This window comes from Ambystoma mexicanum, chromosome 11, assembly GCF_040938575.1.
Source record: "Ambystoma mexicanum isolate Mex_15411 chromosome 11, UKY_AmexF1_1, whole genome shotgun sequence".
NCBI classification, from domain to species: Eukaryota; Metazoa; Chordata; class Amphibia; order Caudata; family Ambystomatidae; genus Ambystoma; species Ambystoma mexicanum.
In genome coordinates this window covers 543180214-543194267 of record NC_090934.1, presented here as the reverse complement: position 1 = coordinate 543194267, position 14054 = coordinate 543180214, and positions in this window count along the sequence as shown.

The following is a 14054-nucleotide window of genomic DNA, read 5'->3' as shown; positions in this document are numbered from 1 at the left end:
GTGAGACCCAAAGTTACTTAAATATCCAAATTAACAAGGGGGTCCTGGGAGTCCCTCTGCCAGACATTAGTCCTGGTTATGAGAGACTTACCCAGAGTCTTTAGCTCACTATCTTTCACAGAGAAGAAATATCCCAAACATATCCGTCTTTGTCCTGCCCTGTGGCAGTCCAGCACCGAAATGCTAGGCAATTCTCCTCTGAACAAGAGTACCAACAGAAACCCCAGACATGTGTTTCGGTCTTGTTGGACCTCATCAGTAGGGTGGATCTGTGCCTCTCTAAGAATAGTGAGCAAGGGGTCCATGTCTGGATTCCGCTAGTAACTTAGGGTGAGACCCAAAGTTACTTAAATATGCAAATTAACAAGGGGGGTCCTGGGAGTCCCTCTGCCAGACATTAGTCCTGGTTACGAGAGACTTACCCAGAGTCTTTAGCTCACTATCTTTCACAGAGAAGAAATATCCCAAACATATCAGTCTTTGTCCTGCTCTGTGGCAGTCCAGCACCGAAATGCTAGGCAATTCTCCTCTGAACAAGAGTTCCAACAGAAACCCCAGGCACGTGTTTCGGTCTGGTTGGACCTCATCAGAAGGGTGGATCTGTGCCTCTCTAAGAATAGTGAGCAAGGGGTCCATGTCTGGATTCCCCTAGTAATTTAGGGTGAGACCCAAAGTTACTTAAATATGCAAATTAACAAGGGGGGTCCTGTGAGTCCCTCTGCCAGACATTGGTCCTTGTTACGAGAGACTTACCCAGAATCTTTAGCTCACTATCTTTCACAGAGAAGAAATATCCCAAACATATCAGTCTTTGTCCTGCTCTGTGGCAGTCCAGCACCAAAATGCTAGGCAATTCTCCTCTGAACAAGAGTACCAACAGAAACCCCAGACACTTGTTTCGGTCTAGTTGGACCTCATCAGTAGGGTGGATCTGTGCCTCTCTAAGAATAGTGAGCAAGGGGCCCACGTCTGGATTCCCCTAGTAACTTAGGGTGAGACCCAAAGTTACTTAAATATGCAAATTAACGAGGTGGGGTCTTAGGAGTCCCTCTGCCAGACATTAGTCCTGGTTACGAGAGACTTACCCAGAGGCTTTAGCTCACTATCTTTCACAGAGAAGAAATATCCCAAACATATCTGACCCCAAGGAGTTAGTTTCGGATAATGGGGCTCAGTTTACCTTGCTAGAATTTCAGGTATTTTCAAAGGAGAGAGCGATTGAACACATAACCACATCACTTTACCATCCCATAGCAAATGGACCTGTCAAGAGAATGAACAAATTTGTGAAGAGTGTGATTCAATTGGTTGTAGCTAATTCACTTCCATGGAGAGAGGCCCTCAAAGAGGCTCTGTGTGCTTATAGAACAACTCCACATTCCACCACAGATGTAGAACCATTTACCAATATGCGCGGCAGAATGGCATCTAATCGGTTGAGACCTGCCTGGATGTTCATGGATACAGGCAAAGTACAGTTAGACATCGAACAAGTTATATGAAGAGTAAGAGAGAAACATGCAAAGTACAAAGAAAACTATGATCGCAGGAACAGAGTGAAAGAGAAGACTATTAAGGAAGGGGATTGGGTTTGTATCAAAGAACCTAAGAAAACATTGAAGGGTGAATCCAGGTTCAGATCACCACAGAGAGTGGTTGTGTTGGAGGATGGGAAGATGTGGTCCTGTGATGATTTTGTGAGGGTGCAAAAAGATTTCAACAAGCCAAGCACCAGCAAGTGTAACACCCAAGTGGCAACAGACCACATTAACAGCGGAACGCAAGACAGACATCATGACAAAATAGACAATGTGGTAGGGAGTGGGAGTGAAGTTTCAAGTGGTGTGTTATCCAAGAGAAACTACAAGATGATTCAGAATTTCAACAACGACTACATTTACTACTAATGATTTTAACTACCCGTGGAACTCACATATATGCTTTTGTTCATTCCAGTTGTTTTTATTTTGTTGATCCCTCTGTTTTTGTTTTAATTTCCGTTACATTTCTTGTTCACTGTTTAATTGATTTCTTTTCTCAATATAAGGGAGGGGCATGTTAGGATGGGATTACACACTGTGCAGATGCATGCGTAATATGGTTCTGGAATGTTTTCATTCCAGAACCATTCCTTGTACGTGAAGGTTGCCCGGTGTGGCATTAGGCTCTGGGGTCTTACCTAATAAACTTTGTTTTATATATCTGTGCCTCATAATATTTTATGACAGGTCCTTCCTCTCATCTATCTCTATCTGTACCTATGGTGTTCCCCAGGGGTCTAACCTATCTCCCTGGCTGTTCAACCAATACCTGGCCCTTCTTGCCCACCGCATTGCTGTGCTCTGCCCCAACTTCCAGTGCTATGCGGATGACACTCAGCTGCTTTTCAGGCTATCCTCAGCCACCTCTTCTCCCTCTCTCATCTCTGGCTTTCTGTCCGCCATCCAGGAGTGGTGTGCCACCAATGATCCCTGCCTTAATGACAGTAAGACCGAGATTCTGCTCATCGGCACACCCATAACCTCCTTTCCTGTCACTCTCTGGCTGGCCACTCTCGCCCCTCTTCCTGCTCCCACCTGTGAGGCTAAAAACCTCAGTGTCATCTTGGACTCCACACTCTCCTTCTCTCCTCACATCTCTGACGTCTCTGAGAAGTCACACTACCAGCTGCACGTCCTCAGAGGTATTCTCCCTTTCCTCTCCTTCCCCCAGAAGCTCACTGTCTCCAGAGCTCTGGTTCTCTCTAGGCTGGACTAATGCAACAGCCTCATTCTAAATCTGCCTGCTTCTACTCTCTGCCATCTGCAAATCGTCCAGAACAGGACTGCGAGACTTGTCCTTGGCCCCAAGCCCAGGGATCGTATCTCTCCAGGACTGAAATCTCTGCACTGGCTCCCAGTGGCTGCGAGGATTAAGTACATAACCCTCTGCATTGTCCACAAGGCTTTCGGGGGCTTGGGGCCTCAATACCTTCAACTCTCTATTCCTAAATATCTTCCTTCTCGAGCTCTTTGCACATCCGCCTCCAACTCCCTCAGGGTCAATCGCTTCTCCAAGCAACGAGTTGGTGGTAGATCTCTTTCTTCAGCTGGGGCCTTCCTCTAGAACAGCCTCCCTGCCTCCCTGAAAATTGAGGAGAATAATCTCCGGTTCCAGAAGCACCTCAAAACCTTTCTCTTTGCTTCTGCTTTTTCTCCTCCTCTCCCCTGCTGACTTCCTGGCTGAAACTGAAACTTCACTAGTTACCTGGCCACCATCTGTTCTCGGGCCCAGGTCCCCTACCCCTCCAGTCGCACACCTTCACTGCCTTCCTGGCAACCCCTGCACTTGGGGACTGTTTTCTGTATCCCTACAATCCTGCACTACCAGCACTTGACACCTGATGCCTGCACTTGCCCTTACACTTGCCATCTGCTGGCCTTACTTTCACTTATTGTTATTTATTCTATTCTCCCATGTACTGCACTGTCCCCTACTCCTTGCCCCCCCGGCACTTCCCCTTCCACTTGCACAATCTGATTGACACTTGGCATAGTAGGATCGTTGTCTGTCTTCCCTCTGTTCCTCCTCCCTTGCCCCTTGAAACACTTGTGTGTAGGCGCGTTATAAATGCCATATCATATCATAATGTGTGCCCTCCAGTATCCCACTAGGTGCCCAGATACCCCGACATTCCAGCCCATGAACTTCATACAGAACTAATTTTCTGATTCACTCCAGCAACACCACTGAGTGCTGGAAGGAGAATGCTTGGCTTTCGCTGTCTAGCTTGCTTCTTTCGTTACACAGAGGATCAATAAATAACACAGGAGAAGTTTCTGGATTCAACGTTCCCCGAATCCAAATAGTTTGTCTGCCTGCTGCTGATATCACTCTTGCAACAGAGGCAGAACATGTAATGAATCAAACCATAGCGCCATCGCTGTGCAACATGATTGCGGATCAGTTCTCTAGTTGCATGTGCCAATTGTGTGCGAATCTGGGGGAAATGAATGTGGATTGTGATTCGAGCAATGAAGAAAACAAACTGCATGTGCAAAAAAGCTCGTCGACAAGGAGTTTGTCCATCGCGAAAAGAGAATAAATGCGTTTGCTGGGCATGCTGTTATTGTCCACCAGCTAATCTGTTTTCACAAACGATTCCACATCAACTGCGTTGCCCTTCCACCAGGGGTGTTGCTAGGTCTGGAAAAGATCTGGGGCTACACTAATGTCAGGATTGTCGGGACTCGGGGCTAGCTAGCCTTTTTGTTGTAGACCCTGAGATTCTATCCGGGGCTACAACCAAAAGACCTAGGGCTATCTATAGCCCCCTAGCCCCCCCTAGCAACGCCTCTGCCTTCCACCCATACTCCAATCCGTCCTGTCACAGGTCAACAGTATGAGCATTTCAATGCTTTTTAGGTCTGTTTGAAGAGAGATTTAGTTCTCTGCCAGCTCTCCTGATGAGGCCTACTAATGGGGTCCTAGTGGCAATGAGCTACTCCATGATGCATGTTCAGTGCATCCTGGTGAATGCTTCTTTAGCATGGCAACCATTTTGTAGAAGCAAGTAAACTATTTAAGTTGGGGAGCAAGTTGTTGAATGTTGCTATAAAGAGCTTGCTTTATTTTCATGCTGCTTGGAACATTGTTCTGCCTTCTGCTTTTGTGATGCACATATTGTATTTCTTATTTTTGTTGTGATCATTATCATTATGTTTATTACTAACGTCGATGGCAGCCCATGTTCATGTAGTTAAAGAATGCAGCCATAATGGATTGAAAGTCTTGTAGAGAAATTGTGATGATGCGTCCACTCCACTAAGGCCATTATTATACCAAGGATTGGCAAGGCCCATCAGTGTGTCTTTTCAATGTTAGGGACTTTATTTTTGGCAAAGGTCCCCACCTAATAAAAAAGGCTTAGCTTCTATATTTGCAAAGCTAGACCCATTGGCTTCATCTATACGGTTTGTATACCCCCACCCACCCCAAATGAGGTAGGAGTCTAAAGACAACATTTCAGGTAACAAGCTGTTTGATGCCTATTAGCAGCAATTTGCACCATGCGCCCATGTGAGTGAAGAGCCTGTCCCTGTCCCCCCCACCCCCCACCCCCCAGCCCACATGGTCAAAATGGGGGAAAATGCACTTATATCTGTGCTGACACTGAGACATGCACGGGATCTGGACTCCAATGTACTTGAGCTTGCAGGCCAGACTTTATAATGCATGCAAGTTCCATATGTGAATAAGGGACCAGTGTGCAGTCCCCGCTAAGCAGTTTGCTCGTCGCGTCCTGTTTCTACTACGTTTTAAGAATCAGGGGTACAGATTTCAAAGACCCAGCTAGTCTTCCAATTTCGAGTGTCTGCCCTTGGCATGATAACTCGCATATTATCTAGCTCTACCATGTAACGTAATCTAGTGGGTGGGGTTATAAGTATAATCTCTATAGCAAAGACCTAGCTCCAAAGGGCAGCACATCACGCACCCATATCATTTATTGCAGCATGTCCTATAGGTAGAGCATCGTGATGCATGTTTGTACGTGTGAGTTAAAAACACATTTAGCACTTGTCGTGTCCTAGGTGATGTAGAAAGGCCAAGCAATGATACAAGAGAGAGCTTATTTGTTATTTAAAGTGCTTTATTAATTGTTAGTAAGTCACTGTTTAGGTCGATAAGAAAGGCCTGCAGGAACTAGGGGGATAATGTACAAATAATAAGGAATAACTCGGTAGCACAGTGTGGAGGATTGGAGAACACAAAGTGGGGCTGTTTCAGTGTTCCCCACTGCAAACATAAAAGTCTTAACAATAAAAATGCATCTCCCTCCAAGAGTTCGAAATTGCAAGGAGCTGAGAGCTATTAAGCTCCTGCTTATAGCCTAGAAGCACACACAACCAGAACCTACTCTTGACTCTACAGACCATTTAGTGCCATGCAAACCTACCTGCGTGGCAATAACTCTAGATGTTTGAGAATGTATTAAAAAAAAAATAGTAGGACAGATGTAAAAGACATTTAACCCATACTGGGTCACACAAATTGGGCAAAGGGTTTCAGTTTGCATCTGGCGTCACAGTTGATTTGCAACTCGGTATGCAATAGTGTCATAACTTGGATTACATACCTATTATTGAAACAGCTCTGAACTTTAAACTGAGCATATAGTCCTGTAGCCACATATGGAACATACATGTTGATTTTGATAGAGGTGCATCTTACAAATGGAATATTCCAATTGACTTTGAAAGAGATGCATTTCACAAATGTGAATCCCAACTATTGGCTTTTTCATCCTTCTCTTTTCAGGCACAAATAAAAATATTAGAAGCAGTGTGGAAGTCCCTCTATTGAGAATGAATACAGCTGGATAACCTGTTCTATAGGTAGATACCCACTCGAGAGGGTGGGGGGAGGGGTGCAACCACGTTTTTGCTCACTGTACCTTTCACGGAAGATTGATATCCATTTGCATGTCAATCTAGTCCCATTCACCTGGGCTGTCCAGCACCAAACTGCCAGGTAACTCTCCTCTGAACAAGAGTACCAACAGCAACACCAAACATGTGTTTCACCCTTATTAGGGCTCATCATTGAGGTGGAGCTGTGCCTCTCTAAGCAAAGTGAGTAAGGGGTCATGTCTGTAATACCCTCAGTAACTTAGGGTTAAGCCCCAAGTATTACAACATTAGAAGAGGTGTGGGGGCCCCTCTACTGGGAACGGAAATGGACAAATAATACGTTTTGTGGGTAGGTACACATTCAGGAGGGTCTGCAACCACGTTTTTGCTCACTGTAACTTTCATAGAAGAGAGATTCCATTTGCATACCAATCTGGTCCCACCCACCTTGCGAGTCTAGCACCGAAATGCTAAGCAACTCTCCTCCGAACAATAGTACCAAAAGCAACCTCAGACATGTGTTCTATGAATATGTCTCTCTGTGAAAGGTGCATTGGGCTAAAATGTAGTTGTAGACCCTGCAGAGTTGGAGAAATGCCACAGAACAAGGTATTTGACCGATGTGTGTTCTAACTATAGGGACTGCCACACTCTTGCTACAATTGGAAATATGTAAAATAATTCTGAAATTTCAAAATGCATGATAGGGTAAATGTGTTCACAGGGAGATACAGACACCCGAGTGTGTTTAAAACATGCTTTTTGTTTTCTCTATATGAAAAGGAAGTGGAGTGAGTTAAAAGGCCTCAATTCTAATTTGAACACTTGCAAATTCTTTTTCAAAACAATCTCCTTGCTATGCTATAATGAGCGTGTAGTCATATTCTCAACATTGTTATTGAATTGCGGCAGCATTGTGCACAGCAATTTAAATCAAATGCAATATTTGTTGAACAAGATAATTATTTTGAAAATATTTAATTGCAAAATGTGGAACAAATGCAACATGAGCTTTAAACATATCTGAGGTTTAAGTAAAAAAAAGGACACAGGTCCAAGCTAATAAAAACCAACTAACCAAGTCTTAACAATTAATTAGGACAACCTGATAGCCAAAAATGAGCTGTTTTTTATAACATCTTATACCATTTGGCAAAAGGGACATCTTGTTGAAATATGCACTTTAATCTTAAGCGACCGATTATGACAAGATTTGGTTAACTTCAAATGTAAACAACAGGATGGTCAATTCTACTATTTCTACTGATTACATGAATGACATCATTATCATTTAAAATTGGATTTGATAACAAAGCAACAAGTGGGGCTTAGCCTTCATAAACCAGCTCTTTGAAACAGTTGGGAAGGTGTTCCTGACATTTCACCAGAGGATATCACACAATAGACCATGAAGGGACAGGGCTTGGAGGTCACTGATGACCCACAATATTTTCACCTGGTTGGGTAAGAAAGCAAGCAGAAACTTTAATTAGGCTAAGACTGTGCATGGGCCTAAAAATTGACACATTGACAATTTTTCCAAATTCTGATTTGAAAATGCTTATTTACATAATTTAGAGGCAGAGCTAAATTACAAAGCTGAATTGCATTGAAAACAAGCAGCAAACTGCTTTCATATGTCTTCACTCCAAGACAGTAAACTGCCTTTGGGGCTACAAATTGGCAATTGTGCAATTAGTCCAAATTCACATTTATTTACAGTTTCAATATTTTGGGGCCTGAAATAAGCCATTTTACTTCCCAACACATTTCCTTCAACATTCGAGGACCATTAAGAGACACCATGATATATATTAGTTAGTTTAGCCTTTCAATTTTGCTTGTGCTGATGACACAATGAGCTTAGAGTGGTACTGAGTTTAGACACAGTGGTCTTATTTAACTTATGTTGGCGAGGATAAGTGGATCCATCAAAGCACAGAGGAACTTTGAGAGGAATCCTTTGCAGGGGGATTTAAACTGCTTTATCTGTCATATTTTTCGATCCAGGGCTCTAAATCACTTTTAAGTTGTTCTTAGTTAAGTACCCCTAGCAATCATGGACTTTTTCACAAAGTTTGTAATCCTTTCCATCTATTGGATTATCCAGAGGTTGCTCTGTATAACCTCATCTTTCCCCTGGCTTGCCAATCCACAGCATCACAAGTGTGAATATGATTTTATGTTTTACTGGGCCACAATGGCTACATACACCTTGCTTATTGGTAATAGCTAATTGTAACATTTTAGAAGTAAATAGACTAATAGTATGCTACTGTAAGGGTGCATGGTATCACAAGTATGACACTGACACAAAAGCTACAAGTTTCCAAACTTTTATTAAATTCTTGGGGTTTGGAAAAACTCCTACCTTTCCCTATAACTATGATGGGAGTAGTGTCTACCATCAAATAATAAAGAAAACACAGTCGTGGTCAGTCTATGTCAAATCAGAAATGACCTATGCTAAAAAAAAGTAATTCCTGCCCTACTTCTTCTACAAAGGGGAATGTGTGTGCCAAGGAAAGTCAGTTTTATAACATAAAGGATCAAGATAGCTGAGGCAGCTCTTCACCCACGTTGGACAGCACGGAATAAGGGGGCCCCAGTAGACACAGTGACACACTCTGGCTCAGGTTATCAAAAAAAGGCAGTTTAAAACGTGGGTCGAGGCCCGCTTTGCCTTCCACATTAAAGTCACTTAAGTTCACCAAAACGTTCTTTCCTGGTTCAGCAATAATTCAGGTAGTTCTCCCTATGTCAGACTCAGACCTCTAAAGGCATCAACAGTTCATGTAGGTCTCCCTCAGTCGGACTCGGACCTCTCAACAAAAGTACCTGATTCAACGTAGATCTCGCTCAGCTGGACTTGGACCTTGCAATCACAGCACTTGCACGGGCTCCCTTCCCCAAGCTTTATTCACATTCATTAGGGGTTCCCTTGTCCTAACCAATTTCATGTTCCAGGTCTCCCTGCGTCGGGCTTGGACCTTTCACCGGTGTCAAAGATTTTCGAATGTGCAAGGCTTTTCCATAAACTTCTGCAGGACCACTTCAGCTTAAACTTCAGCTCTCCCTGATTATATTTACCCCAATGTCTCTTGGCCTTGGTAGTTCCATAACACAATTAGAAACGTTAAAAGAAAGCTTTCTCTCAAAGCAATCACCTTTTAATTTCCCCTTTCATCTGAGTTAATCTTGACTATCGCACATTTTGCAGAGACTACTTTATAACAAAACATCAAACATTTCGCACAGACTTTCGAGTGGGCTGTTTCCTTTCACCAGACCACTCTGCTTCTCTGTATCACTGGATTCACAGTTACAGCTGACTTTAAAGTTCATTGCATATTTGCTTTCCTTTGTGTCTTATCAGCACGCATGCAACCTTCATTTTGGAGATACACTGTTGGAGCGTCAATCTTTCCTTGACACAAACCGGCCTTTCGTGTCTTTTGCTAACTAACCGGTTGTGTGCATTCCTTTCTGTTCTCTGTGGCTTTCATTCACAAGTCAAGGTTGATACTACAGGCTTGGCCTCGCATTCCCAACTCTGCTGTTCACCCAGAAGGGTCACTGGCATCCTTGAAACACAATGCAGGCTTCTTCTTGTCTGGGATTTGGCTTTCTCTGCAAATCTTTCACAGTTTCCCAGAGGCAACTACCTCTTGCAGGGATCTTCAGGGTTTCCCAACCTCTCACTCAGGTCCCTCGATCGGTTGTCCTGCTCCAGTGGGTTTGCCTTCACCTTGGAAGAACTGCTCTTTCTCGTGTTCAACCCTGCTGAAAGTGTGTCTCCATGTTCTGCCTTTTATCAGTGTGGAGGTAGCTAATGGGTATCAGATGTGTGTGATTAAGGTCAAGAGCCTGACTTTGCCTGACCTTATTAATGGGACATGTCCAATGAGATATGCAAGTGTTAGCCTCTTTACTCTCAATCCTCTTCTTCCCTGGCCTAGTGTTTGTGTAGAAAGGGTGGGGGGTCGGAATGTTGGAGAATCCTTTAAATAGGAGAGGGTATGGGCATGGGAAAGGGGGGGAATACCGTGACTCACCATCGGTTGTCTCATCCCCACTCCCTGAAGATCCCTCACCCAGGTGATACATCCAAACTGGTCCACCCCCAGGGTCTGGATTCAAAGGCGATGGCCGTGACCTGGCCACCTGAGAGAGAGTGACACTTTGGTTTCTCATACTACTCAATTACATTATTGCTAATATTAGGAACTGTATATTGTTTGACTATTTTATTTTTGATGTTCATATGTTATCAAAATACATAAATGCTAAACAAGCTAGCAGGAGCATTATTAATGTTATTCTGTTTATGATTATAAACACACTTTTTTGCAAATGTACAAACTCTTGTGATAAAAACTGTGTAGGGGAGATATTGAAATCATCTAATGTTTATCATGTGCAGAAGGGTAAAAAGCATTGATACATAGATTCACCCAGAAGGTAGACCCATGACTATATGCCTGTCCAACCGTAAGTCTGTCAGGTGTTCAGGCTCTCAGGGGTAGGAGTGTCTCTCGCACTAATGCACAGAGAGACAAATTTCTCTTCAGGTACATCACTATTCTGTGCCACAGCCCCAGGTGGGTATTTAGACCACCTTTGGGGTGGAAATAAAGCTCTGGAATGCAGGCAATTAGGAAAATCATGGCAGCAGCTCCTCGTTCCCCATGGGTAGCTCCTCCTGACTGTGTGCTTTTGGATACCCAAAAGGCTGCTTTTATCTCCTCATGGCATTCTTATTTCGATCCCTGGCCAATGTAAAAGACCAACCAATTTTTAACCCTTACTCTTCTGACTAACCCTAATCTAATAAAAAGAATGCTCCAAATCCTGGTCATCACAACAATCCACAATTCTAATCAACAATGCCTGTCCTTAGTGCAAAAATAAACACAAAGGTCCCTGTGAAACTTCACCCGGGAAATATTCACAGTTCAGCCCTTTCTGCAGCCGTTCAGTTTCCTGTCCAGACCTTTCCACTATCTTTCTCATTATTTACTGTCTTCCTATGCTACATGGTCCTTCACATTCTCTTGACCTCTCCACAGCCCTTACATTTTTGGTTCAGGCCCCTCCTCAGTCTCTCCATTGTCTTAAATCTCTGTAGGCTTCACCACAGTAACTTGGTTTCTTCTAGGCAGTTAGTTTTCTCATAAGTCAGGGTACTCACTCTTGCACCACCTTTGGGTTTTCAGTGGTGGGTTGCTGGAATTTATTGGCCCTTCATCAGGGTCAAAGATCATACAATATTACTTCCAGTGATGAGATTAGGGAGGCTGAGGCTAGCTTGATGTCACTTCCTCTACCCCTTGGATTTTTGGTGAACATATCCCTTTGCATAAATTGAATTATCACATAAAGCCCTGTTCTGATCTTCTGGGATTATCTGACCTACTTGGAAATATTGGACACTAGCAAAACGTACCCATACTTCACACAGGTTCTGTAGACAGACATTATAACACTCTCATCAATTGTTGAAAATTATTGATCCTGTAGATCACTGTTGTGTGTCAGTTATGAAAATCAATGATTCTGTAGGTCCCTGTTCCGAGTCGCTTATCGTTTGATGTGCTTTGCACTCTGAAGTTAACTGCACTGAGACTGGGTGTGTGTGTCTGGTTTGCATACCCCAGAGCAGACGTGGAGGGGAGGTGAGAGTTGGAGTGCTGCAGCATAATGGGGCCTTCTGTGTACTCTACCCACCTGTCACCTCACCCTGCGTTGTGATGCACATATCTCAAAAACAGTGTGTCCTGGGGCCTTGAAACGTGGTTGTCAAGGGGAATATTTGAGTTCTGTTCCTGGTTTCGAGACGCTTGAAATGAGCTTTGTTCGGTCCTTCTGTAGTTGAGCACGTGGATGCATTTTCCCTGGCTCCCACCCCCTCACCACCACCATACTGCACCTGCAGGAGAAGGGCTATATGTGGGACTCCATGTGTTATGCCCATGCCTCATTGAGTGTATGAGAGGGAATATGCACTCAGACAACCGTATCAAATGTACCCTTGCACTGAAAGTCTGGAAGGATGCCATATGGAATGATGTCAGCATGCACCATTGGACATCATGGAGTGCTGAGTGATATCTGATGTGGGCAAAGTGATTTCATAAAGAAGGTATGCAAAGCAATGCTGAAACAATAGGAAAATACTGACAAATAACAATGTAACTGAAGTAATAAGAGAATTGTACAAAACAATTTAGTAATCATGAATGCAAAAGAAGATAAAGTAACTTACTGGCCAGTAAGTGTAAATACGCAGTAACGCAAGGTAGAAAAGATGCATAGAAGCTTGCTATAGTGGAATAGATAACGTGGCAAGGATGGCCATTATTGGAAAATGGACTCTGGCTTGTGTAAATATTCAATTCAATTACCTCTGCAGCCGATCAGGGTTGGAGAGTCAGGAGACACTGGAAGAACCACTTTGTGTGCAAAACAAAGAGGAGTCGATGTTGGCTTGGGATCAAGGAGGCTATTTTTAAGGCATAGTTGCAAAGCACAAAGGAAGACAAACAGATGAGCCATGGACATGAGACATATTTCTCTAAGAATAAGGTAGAAGAAAACATCTGCGAGAGCCAAGTATTGGACAATTAAAAGCGTATAAAGTCTATGCAAGGTAGAGTGAGCAAATGTCTAGAGGCCAAGAGGAGCAATGACACCCAGTATAATTAAATCAAATAGCAGTAAATAAAAGGCTGAAAAGAACACATTTGTGGTCTGTTCACGTGTCACATAAAATTAGAAAACAAGAGTTATTCATCAAGCCTCGAATGAAGATAGTGATGTGCTTTCACTCCTTTAAATGTCCTAGAACAGAGAAAAAGCTGCAAGGTCAACTACAGATGGGAAAGTTTGGCTCATGGACGAACTGATGAGAGATGATTGACTAATTGGGAAAGTGGGGAGTAATCTGACGTAATTCAAGCACCTGGGTTTTGTTTTGTTTATGTGCTGCTAATGAGCCGAAAGTCCAAGGTTGGGTGAGAATGCCAACAATCAGTGGGTCTATGGTGCAACCTGATATGCAATGTTGCATGAACCAATCAGCTGCCATTTTCTTAGCTATAATCAGTATTATATATATGTAGAGGTAGTTTGAGGGTTGTTTTACAGATAAGAGACAGCCAATTAAGTACTAACCCGTACACCTTCTCTAAGTACTTATGTTCCCTTGATTCAATCCCTCCCGCTAATAGGTTGTATGGTTTGCCACGTAGGATGATGTTGTATGTGACGCATATTGGGGTATAATATCCCTGAGTAATCAAGTTTGTGTGTGAGAGTGCAAGCATCAGTCCGATGTCTGCCAGATGACCTTACTTTATTAAATTGAGAATAAAGTAGTACTTTGCCATATTCCTTGTGTCTGTCCAGTTATTTGGTTTAAGATCTTTATTGGTAATTCCATCTAGCACAAGAGATGCTTCAAGGTGCTAGAGAATACTTCTACGACCACATTGATGTTTTGCTGATTTGCGGTGCAAATATCTCAGAAACCGTGCATCCTCGGGCCTTGAAACATGGATTTCGAAGGAGGGATCTCTAGTTTTGTTCCTTGTGTCGAAATGCTTAAAATAGCACCCACCTCAACGTTTTGCTGCTTCCAGGCAACCATCTTATGAGTGCAGC